General features: G+C 39.8%; 1 long non-coding RNA gene across 1 annotated transcript; it reads right to left on the reverse strand.

The window, feature by feature from the left end:
• Positions 1-9,831: 9,831 nt before the first annotated feature.
• LOC125261700 lies at positions 9,832-11,597 on the reverse strand. Its single transcript, XR_007183411.1, has 3 exons — positions 11,540-11,597; positions 10,205-10,279; positions 9,832-10,062 (listed from the first exon to the last, which is right to left on the reverse strand). It is a non-coding gene; the product is annotated as an uncharacterized LOC125261700 (long non-coding RNA).
• Positions 11,598-13,764: the final 2,167 nt, after the last annotated feature.

Here is a 13,764-nt window from a genome sequence, read left to right on the forward strand (position 1 = left end):
AGGTGGCAGATCCTTTTCCTATTTAGCACCTAAACTCTGGAACAATCTTCCTAACATTGTTCGGGAAGCAGACACACTCTGTCAGTTTAAATCTAGACTAAAAACACATCTCTTTGCTCTTGCATACACATAACACATTATCAATACATTAACATTTTTCAAATCCGTTAAAGGATTGTTACGCTGCAATAATTAGGTCGGCCGGAACGAGAACATTTCCTATAACACTAGATATACCTGTACATCAGAATAAGAATGGCATCTACGCTAATATCAGTCTCTCTGCTTATCCTGAGGTTTGCCGGGTGCTGGATCCAGGCCGTATCCAGATCAGATGGAGAACCTGTGTCTGGACCTGACTACAACGTAGCCCAGGAGACAATGGGCCTACAGATCCAGTTCTGGCTGCATCTATAATTCAGATTTTTAATCCCGTATCCGCTTACATATATTTATATATAATCTATTTTTTAATCTCTATAATAAAAATGTATAATTCAGATTTTGATCTCCATATCCATTTACATATATTATATATATCTTCCAAGGGGTTTTTTCCCTCCTAGGACTTTTTTCCCAGTGTTAGCACGCTGGGTTTTTCTCCTAGGGGGTTTTTTCCACCCCTGGGAGTCAGCCGACATTGGCTTAATGTAGCACCATCTTGTATATGTTACATATTACCACGCTTGTTTGTACAGCTTATTTTTAACCACTTCCCTTTTTTCTGTGCTTCTAATATGTAAAGCTGCTTTGAAACAATTACCAATTGTAAAAGCGCTATATAAATAAATTTGACTTGACTTGACTTTATCTTACAGATGATGGATTTGTGGATGGATGGATGATCATTGATGGTGAACACACAAGGTGGAGGTAAGTAGACATACACAAAAATAGGATCACGAAGATAAAGGGAATCCATTGGAGTGGAAACAGGTTGGTACTTGGAAATGCAGGAAACAATAGGAATAGTCCTTTTGCATTAACAAGACCAGACACCTGAGTGAGGTAAACGGCATGCTGAAATAGTCTGGTGATTGTGTGCTGATGGGAAACAGGTGCGTGTGATATGAAGATCAGGAGCGGTGATGAGGAAGTGTGTGCAGGTGTGGGCCAGGGAGGATGATGGAAAATGGAGGTATTTCTGATTAAATCCGAGAGGTTTTAAATATGGTTAAAATAGTCAACATGACTGCAGTGGTTCAACCTTAATGTTACAAAGCTACGAGAATAATATTTTGTGCGCCAAAAAAAATAAAAATAAAATAAATAAATAAATGTATTCAACAATTTCTTCTCTTCCCTGTCAGACCCAGTTTAGTTTCACATCAGGGTATAGAGGAAGAGGGATTTAAGATAGTTCTTGTGTATTGATGTGCATTGACTGATTTTCTTACTGTTGTCGCTGTTCCCTTTCAAAGGCTACACTCTAAGCTGCGCTTTATTCAGCGCTGTGGGAACGTCTTTAGTCGTGACCAGCTGTGAATATATGTGTAAAACAACGTCAATGAAATTGACCTATATTTATAGCCTTGCGTGACGTCATAGGAATGCGCCATGAGCGAGGCTATAATTAGATGTGCCACCTGTACATCAGCAGGTCTTTTGTCTTCAGAGACCATACTGTGAAGTGTGTGTGTGAAGCAGCTCTGCTCAAACTCTTTCCTTCCTTCATTACTTTGTTAGGAGTTAGATTTGACAGGCAGTGCGCAGAACATTCTCTCCCTTTGTTCCTTTTTCAACTCTGTCTGACAAGTGAAAAGTGAACACACATATATGATATATATTATATATTTGAGAGAAAGTCATCGCTGAACAAAGCAAACGGTGTGTGTCTCCGTGTTCGCGGTCCATCTCCGAATCGGACACACACCAATATTGTTTTGTTTGTTTGGGGAAGAGCACGCTGCCCTTGCGTTGTAACAGGGCGAGTGCGAGCATTGTGAATGTTCACAGTTAAAGTGCTTCGCGTTCGCTTTGCTTATTTCAAAGGGGCAGCAACCACAGTGTGATCGTGGGGCTCGCGTGGCGATCTGGCTGAGGAGCGAGAGACAGGTTCATACTTTATTGCTCTCACTCTCACTCCGGATCACGATGTCCTTTACCGAGACCGAAGCGTGCTCCGGCGCTTCTTCGGCTCGAGCAGAGGACAATTAAGTGTTTTCCATTGAATGGAATGAGTGTGTCCGTCTCTGAGCGTTCCTCCCGTGATGATAAAGTGAACGGAACTGCTCTGGGCGGTCATTCATGCAGTGAAACACAAACATACCCCAAACATTTCTAATATAATGTGTTTGTACCCGTGACGTCGATCCGATCGACTATCGCGGGTGCAAAGGCACGCGTTTTTATGATGCTGCCTCAGATCGGAGAGACGCTTGCATGCCATCTCTCCCCTGGGGGCACATCATCAGAGGCGTTTCACAGCGAGTCGGGCTGGTACTGCGCTGTACACAATGGCTGTGTTACAGGCATATCAGACTCGTCTATGAAAGTTTTAAGCACAGCCTTTCATTCAGTCCGTGTTTACTTGTCTGGTAATTGGCTGCATTTAATTCTGAGGAATTTATTAAGTGAAATGGCCTTATATATATATTTGTTTATATTTATATATTTAATTATATGATATGTAATATGCATATATAAGCAAAATAAATAGGTCCTCCATGGCGTTAACTCGTTCATGGGGAAAACCTTATTTTTCTTGTGCCTTTGTGCCTTCAATGTTAACTTATTTGACTATCGTGGGTGCAAGGGTGTGTGATTTATACAATGATGCTCCAGTTTGAATAGACGCTTGCGAGCTATCTCTTCTCTGGAGCTCATAGTCACTTAAAGACACAGCACTCCCCACCAAGCTATGCATAATAATCCATACTGGTGGGAAGGCGTTTTGATCAGTGTGTCAGACTGGTACTGCTGCACACTATGGCAGTGTTGCAGGTGGACCAGGCTGACCTGCTAAGAAGGCTCAAAAGCAGGTTGTGGCGAGTTGTGCTGTGGCGAGTTGTGCTTCCCCTCGTAAATCTGGGGACCAGCTTGTCACATTCAGCAGCCTCATAGTATCTATTACCCGCCCCTTCTCAATATCTTCACATAAACTCTCCTTCCCCGCCACCTCTGGTGCTACGGGGGGCAGCGGTTTTCAGTGAAATGTTAGATGTTCCGTTGATTTCTGTAACACATCAGGACACGGATTATTTAACATCCCCTCAAAGGGAAGTATTGAAATTAGTGCCCATTTAGAGAACTTGGCAGCGTGGAAACTACTGCCAGGGATTTCTGCGTGGGTTCTAAAGACAGTAGAAAAGGGATACAGAATCCAATTTATTCATCGTCCTCCATGTTTCAACGGTGTGGTCTCCACTACCGTGAATCTGGGGCAAGCGACTTTACTGTCATAAGAACTGCAATCTCTGCTGGAGAAAGGGGCCATAGAGCATGTTCCCCCTCTAGCGAGAGAGTCAAGTTACTACAGCAGTTCCCAAGAAGGACAGGCGGCTGCGTCCAATCTTAGATCTTCGAGGCTTAAACCGTTCAGTCAAACTCTCGAGTTCAAGATGTTAACCGTAAAAATGATCGTGTCGCAAATCCAACATCACGATTGGTTTGTCACGATCGATCACAAGGACGCATATTTTCACATAGAAATATTGCCACAACACAGGAGGTTCCTGAGGTTCGCTTTCGGGGGCAAAGCTTACCAATATCGGGTTCTTCCATTCGGCCTAGCCTTATTACCCCACCGCACATACACAAAATGCATGGATGCAGCACTGGCTCCATTCACATTTTGAATTACACGGACGACTGGCTATACTAGCACAGTCACAAACGATGGCATTACAACAGATGTCGTACTTGCCCATCTAGTTTCTCTAGGGTTGAGACTAAACGAAAAGAAAGTGTTCTGTCCTACCCAGAGAATGACATATTTAGGGGTCGTATGGGATTCGACCATTATGCGGGCACGATTGTCTCCCGCTCGAGTCGAGACCATTCTAACCACCCTGAACAATGTCAGGCTAGGCCAAGATTGCACTGTTCTGCAGTATCAAGAAATGTTAAGTCTCATGGCATCAGCGTCCTCGGTGATTCCTATGGGCCTCTTGCACATGAGACGTTTCAGTTGTGGCTCAGAGCCGAGAGGTATTGTCTAGGCAATGCTCTACGGTAAATAAGGGCAAGGGCACGCGCTGAGTGCTTCGTGCCCTTTCTAAAATCCATGTTTATGGTAAGTCATGCGCTAATGCTTCGTGTACTTTCTAAAATCCATGTTTATGGTAAGGGTTACGCGCTGCGGCTTTGTTCCCTTTCTATGTGGCTCAGACCCCGGTTCTTCACCTTGGGTCCCACTCTATATGCGTTGATGTTGCAAGATGCCAACAACAGACGCTTCCCGTATGGGCTGGGGAGCGGCCTTAGGTGGCCGTCCAGTCCAAAGGGATATGGTGAGGTCATCATCTTGATTGGCACATCAATTGCCTCAAATTGATGGCTGTATTTCTGGCCCTGAAGTACTTCCTCCACCAGTTAAGGGGTTACCATGTCCTAGTGCGGGTGGACATTACTGCGGTAGCCTCTAATATGAGTCGCCAGGGTGGACTGCGTTTGCGATGTCTAGACATGCTAGTGCAGCGCTTTCTGCTCTAGGCTCAGGACAAGTTGCCTCAAGGCAATTTATATTCCCAGATATCTGTCCAGACAGATTATACTGACAGGGGAGTAGAAAACTCCACCTGAGGTAGTCAACAAATCTGGTAAAATTTTATGAAACAGATGGACCTCTTCACCCCAACAGGCAGCGCAATGTCCACTCTATTTCATTGAAAGTCCCCAGCTTCCCCTGGGTCTGGATGTGATGCACATATGTGGCCCAGAATGCGCCTGTATGCATTTCCTCCTGTTTCCGTGCTCCCAGGAGTTTCTAGCCAACAAGGGACTTGCCTCTTTCCGATAGCGCCGCGTTGGCTGAATGGAATATGGTTCTCAGAGATAATATCTCTTCTCAACGGCTCGCCGTTGGCAATACCGAAGAGGAGAGACCTTTTGTCTCAGGTGCAGGGGACATCATTTCATCCCCTGATGGAGATGTGAAACCTTCATGTTTGGCCCCTGAGGGGAACCAACTGAGGGACACAGGGCTTTCACCTGATGTTTTTGAGACCATTTAATGCTAGGGCTCCCTTCCCTAGATAAAGTTATGCCAACAAATGGGGTGTCTTTGGAAGATGGTGTACTGCACACAATGCAGATCCAGTAAACTGCAAACTGCTACAGTTCTGGGTTTTCTGCATGAGAAATTATCAACAGGCACATGCCCCACCACTCTCAGGGTTTATGTGGCCGCTCTCTCGGCTTGCCACGCTCTGATCGACGGGGTGCCTTTGGGCAAGCATGTCCTGCTCTCTCGCTTCGTTCGAGGAGCTAGGCGGCTTAAGCCTCCTTCTAGAACCAGGATCCCTTCATCGGAACTAGCAATAGTCCTAGAGGGCCTGGTTGAGACCCCCTTTGAACCGTTAGAGTCAGTTTCTGACAAGCTGTTAACTCAAATGGTTTTTCCTTATGGCTATAACTTCTATGAAAAGAATTGGGGATTTGCAGGCTCTGTCCATTGTGCCATCCTGCTTAGACTTTGCCCCAGGAATAGTGAAAGCTATTTTACATCCTCACCTTGACTATCTACCTAAGGTTCCTTTCTCGAACTTGCATCCGGTCACCCTTGAAGCCTTCTGCCCTCCGCCGTTCACAACGCCGGATCAGGAGAGACTTCACAGACTGTGTCCAGTCCGTGCTCTTCAGACTTATGTCCACCGCACCAGCCAGTGGCGTAAGTCAGAGCAACTGTTTTTGTCATGGCGGCCATAACAGGGGTGCAGCCGCCATGAAACAGACCATGTCACTTTGGGTGAGAGATGCTATTGCCCTTGCTTATGAGGCGCGTGGTCATACTTCGCCAACAGGCATCAGGGCTCATTCCACCAGGGGAGTTGCCTCTTCTAGAGCTTTGGCAGGGGGCGCTTCCTTGCAACATGTCTGTGATGCGGCAGGATGGTCCTCACCGCACACATTCATAAGGTTTTATAGTTTGGATGTTCATGTTACTCCGGGCTCTCATGTCCTTGAGTCGACATCACAAGCTAGTGTCTGAGACTCTCTGTGCTTTGTGACACACTTCACAGCCAGGGGGCCCGGACACACAGTGCGGCGGCGTGGGTATTCTCGTTCCCACAGCGCTGAATAAAGCGCAGCTTAGAGTGTAGCCTTTGAAAGGGAACGCCCCGGGTTACTTCACTGTAACCCTGTTCCCTGAAAAGGCGGGAACGAGAAGCTGCGCTTCATTGCCGCACTGAGATGTCCCTGGACTTCTCTTCAGACAAAATATCTGCTGATGTACAGGTGGCACATCTAATTATAGCCTCGCTCATGGCGCATTCCTATGACGTCACGCAAGGCTATAAATATAGGTCAATTTCATTGACGTTGTTTTACACATATATTCACAGCTGGTCACGACTAAAGACGTTCCCACAGCGCTGAATAAAGCGCAGCTTCTCGTTCCCGCCTTTTCAGGGAACAGGGTTACAGTGAAGTAACCCGGGGCGTTCTGCTGGATGGATGGATGGATGGATGGATGGATGGATGAGCAAATGTGTTCAGGTCACAGGAGATTGCCGTATTTTTATAATCATAATATTATAATCAGAAGTCATAAAAGTATAAAGAGTAAATACAAAAAAGAAAGATGTAAACAAAAATTGTTTTGTCCTTTCAAAGTAAAAATAAAAATACATTTATCTTTATTATTTTAATGTTTGCAGATGTGCTGTTTTTGTTTGTTTATATTTTGATGAAACAATGACTGTATTTTTCCATCATAAAGTCTGTACTGACCGATAGGAAGGAAGTACTATTCTCATGCTGCTCTTGAAAAAAAAAAGAAAAAAAAAACCCTCATATTATCACAATAACAAGTACACACAAGTCACACCCAGACAAGTAGAGCATCATCCACAACAGCAAAAGTTGCTTCTCTATATTTCTACTTCTGCAAGTAAGTTTCACTTTTTTTAATTATGGTATTTATTTATTATTTTTCATTTCAGTTGACGTAAATGTAATATAATGCTTTCTTTGTGCGTGCAGCAGTTCTTTAACTGAATGTGCTGATGCTCTTCTGACAGACCTCCCTCAACACAAACCCTTCACATCAGCAGAGCTTCATTAGAAGAGAACAAGATGAAATTTACTCTGTTTACTGCTGTTCTTTTCTCTGTATGGATGAACGCTGCAGATGGTGAGATTTGACCATTTCAATTCATAATCAAATACTGTGGTTTGACCTCAGTAACTTTCACTCGACTGAATGCAGAAGTTGAACTGATATTGTGTCTTTATGAGAGAGAACATGTGTGTTCATCTTATACTGAGAAAGTCATGATTATTTACTGAATATAATGATGTGCTTCTCCAATAGGTCAGAGTCGTCCACTACTCTGCTGTCTCACTGTGTTAAACACCAGAATACCATTTAAAATCATTGTGGATTATACCATACAAGAGCCACCAATATGTCCTATTAGAGCTGTAACCCAGGTGAAAAAGAATTCTATTAAAAATATACTTTAATAAAGTGTACTAAGTATATTTTCTACATTTTGTACTATTTTCGTCAAATCCAAGTATAGTTAAGTGTATTCAATTATGTATTAACTTCAACTTAACATATATTTAACTACACTTCTAGTGTAAATTGTATACTAAAATGGAACAACTTTTTTTAAACTTCAAGTGCACTAAAATACACTAATGAAAATCAAGATTCATGAGCAATTAAGCACACTTAGAGTACAATTGCATTGTATTTCCATTCTAATGGAAATACACTTAAAAAGGCATTGCAGTGCAAATTATAGTTGTGTTTAAGTACATTTTGTGCATACTGCTATCATACTTATAATTACTATAAACAGTTAATTTAGTATGCCTCTGTAACATTTCAAGTGATCTACAAATGCACTTCCTAACTATATTTAGTGCTTTTAAAGTGTCCCACTATGACAATAATAATGTTTTTGAAGTGAAGTTCAATTACAACCTAAACATCATAGACACATACTTTCAGTGCAATGTTATTATAGTGTAAGGTAGAAACAAATTGAAAGTACATTTCATTTGTAATTTTATCCCCATTTTGTTATACTTAAGCATGAATGTTGGTATTACACTACAAGTGTATTACATTAAAATTCAGTTCAAGTACATTAAATCAACAGATTACAAATTGCATTTCAGAAAAGGATCTTTATTATTAACACAAAAGTAACACACAAAAGCAGATATTGGCAAAAGGAAGAACTTTGAACAGTCGACTTTCTCTGAAATGCCGGGAACAGAACAATGGCAAACAACTTACTACACATGCATATCTACAGGTGCTGGTCATATAATTAGAATATCGTGAAAAAGTTCATTTTTTCATTGTAAATTATTTTAAAAAATGAAACTTTCATTTATACTAGATTCCCTACATGTAAAGTAAAACATTTCAAAAGTTTTTTTTTTTAATTTGTTGATTAGAGCGTACAGCTCATGAAAGTCCAAAATCCAGTATCTCAAAATATTAGAATATTTACATTTGAGTTTCATTAAATGACCATCCCTACAGTATAAATTCTGGGTATCTCTTGTTCTTTGTAACCACACTAATGGGGAAGACTGCTGACTTGGCAATGGTCCAGGAGACAATCATTGACACCCTCCACAGAGAGAGTAAGTCACAGATGGTCATTACTGAATGTGGTGGCTGTTTACAGAGTGATGTATCAAAGCATATTAAATGTAAAGTTGACTAGAAGGAAGAAATTGGGTAAGCAAAGGTGCACAAGCAACAGGGATGACCGCAAGCTTGAGAATACTGTCAAGTAAAGCCGATTCAGACACTTGGGAGAGCTTCACAATGAGTCGAATGAAGCCGGAGTCACCACACTCAGACATCTTCAGGAAAAGGACTACCAAGCCACTTCTGAAACAGAAACAACGTCAGAAGCATCTTACCTGGGCTAAGGAGAAAAAGAACTGGACAGTGAACAGTGGTCGAAAGTCCTCTTTTCAGATAAAATTAAATTTTGCATTTCATGTTGAAATCATGGTCCCAGAGTCTGAAGGAAGACTGGAGAGGCACAGAATCCAAGCTGCTTGAAGTCTAGTGTGAAGTTTCTGAAGTCAGTAATGATTTGGGGGCCGTGACGTCTGCTGGTGTTGGTCCATTGTGTTTTATCAAGTGCAAAGTCAATGCAGCCATCTTCCAGGAGATTTTGGAGCACTTTATGCTTCCATCTGCTGATAAGCTTTATGGAGATGCTGATTTCCTTTTCCAGCAGGACTTTAGCACCTGCTAACAGTGCAACAACCACTTCCAAGTGGTTTGCTGACCATGATATTACTGTGTTTTATTGGCCAGCCAACATGCCTGACCTGAATCTATGGACATTTTTAAGAGAAAGATGAGAAACAGTCGATCCAACAATATACAGATGATCTGAAGGCTCAATAGTGCCTCAGCAGTGCCACAGGCTGATCACTTCCATGCCACACTTCACTGATGCTGTAATGTGTGCTAGGAGCAAGTCATTTGCTGAAATATGTGCTGCCGACCAAGTATTGAGTGTACAAATGAACATACTTTAAAGAACTTGAACTTTTCTGTTTTGAAAATCCATTTTTTGATTGATCTTAGGAAATATTCTAATATTTTGAGATACTGGATTTTGGACTTTCATGAGCTGTACGCTCTAATCATCAAAATTAAAAAAAAAAAAAAAAACTTTTGAAATGTTTTACTTTACATGTAGGGAATCTAGAATATATGAAAGTTTCATTTTTAAAAATAATTTACAATAAAAAAAATGAACTTTTTCACGATATTCTAATTATATGACCAGCACCTGTAGCTCTGACTTGAGTTACTAGAGGCCTTGTAGCTCTCATTGTTGCACTTCCTCCGTAGAAGGGCCCGGATCTCTGCCACCTCGGTGTTGGGGAATCGCTCCCTCACTGCATCTGTGAAAACAGGAAAGAGACATGGGGATGAATTAAAACAGGATAGACAATGTATAACATTGATATACAATCATTGATTATAATGGATTTGTCAATCAATCATGACAATGGATTTGGATTCATAACTATGACATTACTGTACCTAAAATTGCGTTGGTTTTTTCTGGCTCAAGCTGCTCCTTCAGCTTGCCTTTTTTCCTTTCCCTGTGAGGGTTGCCTATAAATGCAACATGTCACTTGTGGTCACAGTATTGGTACCTGCGCCAATTTTCCAGAGGCCTTGTAGTTATATCCGTACCAGGGCTGGGATGAACAAAGTTTCACGTGGAGCATTCTGAGATATTTTTTTTGCTGAATTACCGCGGAGTGCGAGTTGTGCTAAAAAATAAACTGCCGGGATAATCACACAGCGCTTGCCGTAGGCTACATGTCCAATAATGACATGTCCGATTCGCGAACTAATGACTCATTTGAACTGATTCACTTAAATGAATAGTTAAAACAACTGATCTGTCCAACACTGAACTCATGAGACGTCTGAATCGGTGTATAACAAATCGGTACACTTTACAATAATGTTCCATTTATTAAATTCTAGTTACCTACATTAATATTTTTTTTAAGAAAAAGGTGAGTGGCAGAGTGTACTACTATACGTTGTTGTTATTTTTCTGTGAATGAAGAATTAAAAGATGCACTTTTTTTTAGTAAGCTTAAAGCTATGTGTTTTCAACAAATGTTAAATTCTGTTGGTTCAGGAAGGACACCATGACAGGCTGCTGGCTCCCACTGTCGCTGTTAATTTTTATTTATTTTTTGTTGGAAAAGCACTTAAATAGCTTAAAGCCCTCAAGTTTACATTGGTTACTGTATTCTTTCAATTGTTCTAAACAAGTATTTTGGGTGACCTTTTTTTTATTGAATGACATCAATTTGTTATTTTCATCTGAAAGAAGAATTACAAGATGCACTTTTTTTTTAGTAAGCTAGGCCTATGTGTTTAAGGCTTCAAGGTTTTATCGAACGCTACCTCTGACTAAGAATGCATTACTTTGCACTTGTATAGTCTTTTATTTTGGACTTTTTACAAATTGGTAATAGTCAATTAATGGGGACATTATCGATAATCGAATCAAACCGAAATAGAATCGGACTGAAAAAAACAAAAACAAAAAAGAGTCGTTAGATTAATCGATGCACCAAAAAATAATCGCTAACTTAATCGTAAAAAAATTATCGTTTATCCCAGCCCTAATCCAACCCACTGTCACTTTTACCATATTGCTTAATCAGTGAAATTCAAACAAGAAGTATTAACAGTAGTCAATGACGGCAAAAATGGCAGAGTTAAGTGGATTTTCAAATTTGTAATCTGGGAAGTCAGGTCTGTATTCCAAGACATAACGTGAACATGCATGTTCTTCAAATTAAAGGGTTAGTTCACCCAAATAGCAAAATGATGTCATTAATAACTTACCCTCATGTTGTTCCAAACCCGTAAGACCTCCGTTTATCTTTGGAACAAAGTTTATTTTAGATTTAGTCCGAGAGCTCTCTGTGTGTCCAGAAAGGTAAGAAAAACATCATCAAAGTAGTCCATGTGACATCAGAGGGTCAGTTAGAATTTTTTGAAGCATCAAAAATACATTTTGGTCCAAAAATAGCAAAAACTACGACTTTATTCAGCATTGTCTTCTTTTCCGTGTCTGTTGTGAGAGAGAGTTCAAAACAAAGCAGTTTGTGATATCCGGTTCGCGAACGAATCATTCGATGTAACCGGATCTTTTTGAACCAGTTCACCAAATCGAACTGAATCGTTTTAAACGGTTCGCGTCTCCAATACGCATTAATCCACAAATGACTTAAGCTGTTAACTTTTTTAATGTGGCTGACACTCCCTCTGAGTTCAAACAAACCAATATCCCCGAGTAATTCATGTACTCAAACAGTACACTGACTGAACTGCTGTGAAGAGAGAACTGAAGATGAACACCGAGCCGAGCCAGATAACGAACAACAGACTGACTGATTACACTACAGATGAAGTGAAATCAGTGTACACTTTAATAAATTATACTTTGTATTAAAAATAAGCGTACTTACTAAAAGTACACTAAATTACCACTATACATTTTTGTATTTTAACATATTTTATGAGAGCACTCTGATATGCCACTAAAAATACACTTATTTTAGAGTGTACTGTATAAAGTGTACAGAAGTCACACTTCTAATGAAGTGAGAACATAGTACACTTTAAAAAAAAGTATACTAACAATTAATTTCCAAAAAAATATACTTCCCATAAGTACACTGAATTGCCACTCTAAGTATGTCAAAATTTAATACACTTAAAACTTCAATACAATTTAAAATACATTTACAACAAAGTACACTTTCAAAAAGTACATTTAAAAAATAATTTGATTACTGATAAATTAGTATACTTACTGTTTGGACTATTAAGTTGAACTTAATTACATCTTTTTCGAAGTATACTTTTAAAAAGTACAAACCAAATACTCTTTAAATAAAGTACAACAAGTAGAAGTATACTTGTTTTATAATTCATGTACTTCATTCATATTTCAAATACACTAAAGTATACTACTTTTTTACCTGGGAAGGCAAGTTCAAAATTAAAATAATCTATCATCTATATAAATGTGACATTTTTTTGGGATAATGAAATGAACATCAAGTATTATTTTGTTCCACATTCAGATTCTCCACCAGGACAGGCTATTTTATTTGTTCAGATCCAGATAACTTCATGGTTAAGAAAGCAATGGCGATATTAAATAAGAGAATGACAAAAAAAACTTCCAAAAAATATACTATAAACCTCTCTTATAAAAAAAAGTACAACGAAATTGATCACAGCTACAACTACAACACACAAAACACTGGACCAGAGACTGAGATCAGCGAATCAACCACTGATCATCCAGACTGCTGTCTCACTGTGACAAACACCAGAACAGATGAAGACATCGTGGATTATCACGTACAAGATTCATCTCTGTGTCCGATCAGAGCTGTGAGGCAAGTTCAGAGTTAATATCAATATGAAGTGTTATTCTGTTATAAATGGGTGGATAAATAAACAATGAGTTATTTATTTATTTATTTTACATATACAGGTTCCGCACCATGAAAAACGAAATTATTTGTTCAGAACCAAGTGACAGCTGGGCAAAAACCTGTGATGTTGGCACTGACAAACAGTCCTTCCACTGAAAGGTTTGTGTTTCCTACAACAACAGCAAAGATGATCTCAACTATACTTACAACTATCACAACAACAGAGACAGAGACTGAGACCAGCACAAGTCAAATCAAATCAATCTCAACTACAGCTAAAGTAATAAGTGATGTGGATGGAAAGAGTTCATTTTTAATTTATCATATAACTTTTATTTATTTGAACACTTCAGATATACTGAAACTGTTGGCTTGGTGTAACTTAACCTTCATTTCAGTGGAGATGATATTATAGCTTTATGAAAGAGTGTACATGTGTTTTCAGACAACAAAATAAGATTACTGATGAGCTTCGATAGAGGACGAACCTCCATTTACACACTGTAAACATGGACAGACAACAGAATACCAATTAATGTATTATTGCATTATTATTTTCAGGCAAATGATGTTCTATCAAAGCTGTATAAATTCACAGTATCACAATATGAAGTTTTA

This window comes from Megalobrama amblycephala, unplaced genomic scaffold (assembly GCF_018812025.1).
Source record: "Megalobrama amblycephala isolate DHTTF-2021 unplaced genomic scaffold, ASM1881202v1 scaffold466, whole genome shotgun sequence".
NCBI classification, from domain to species: Eukaryota; Metazoa; Chordata; class Actinopteri; order Cypriniformes; family Xenocyprididae; genus Megalobrama; species Megalobrama amblycephala.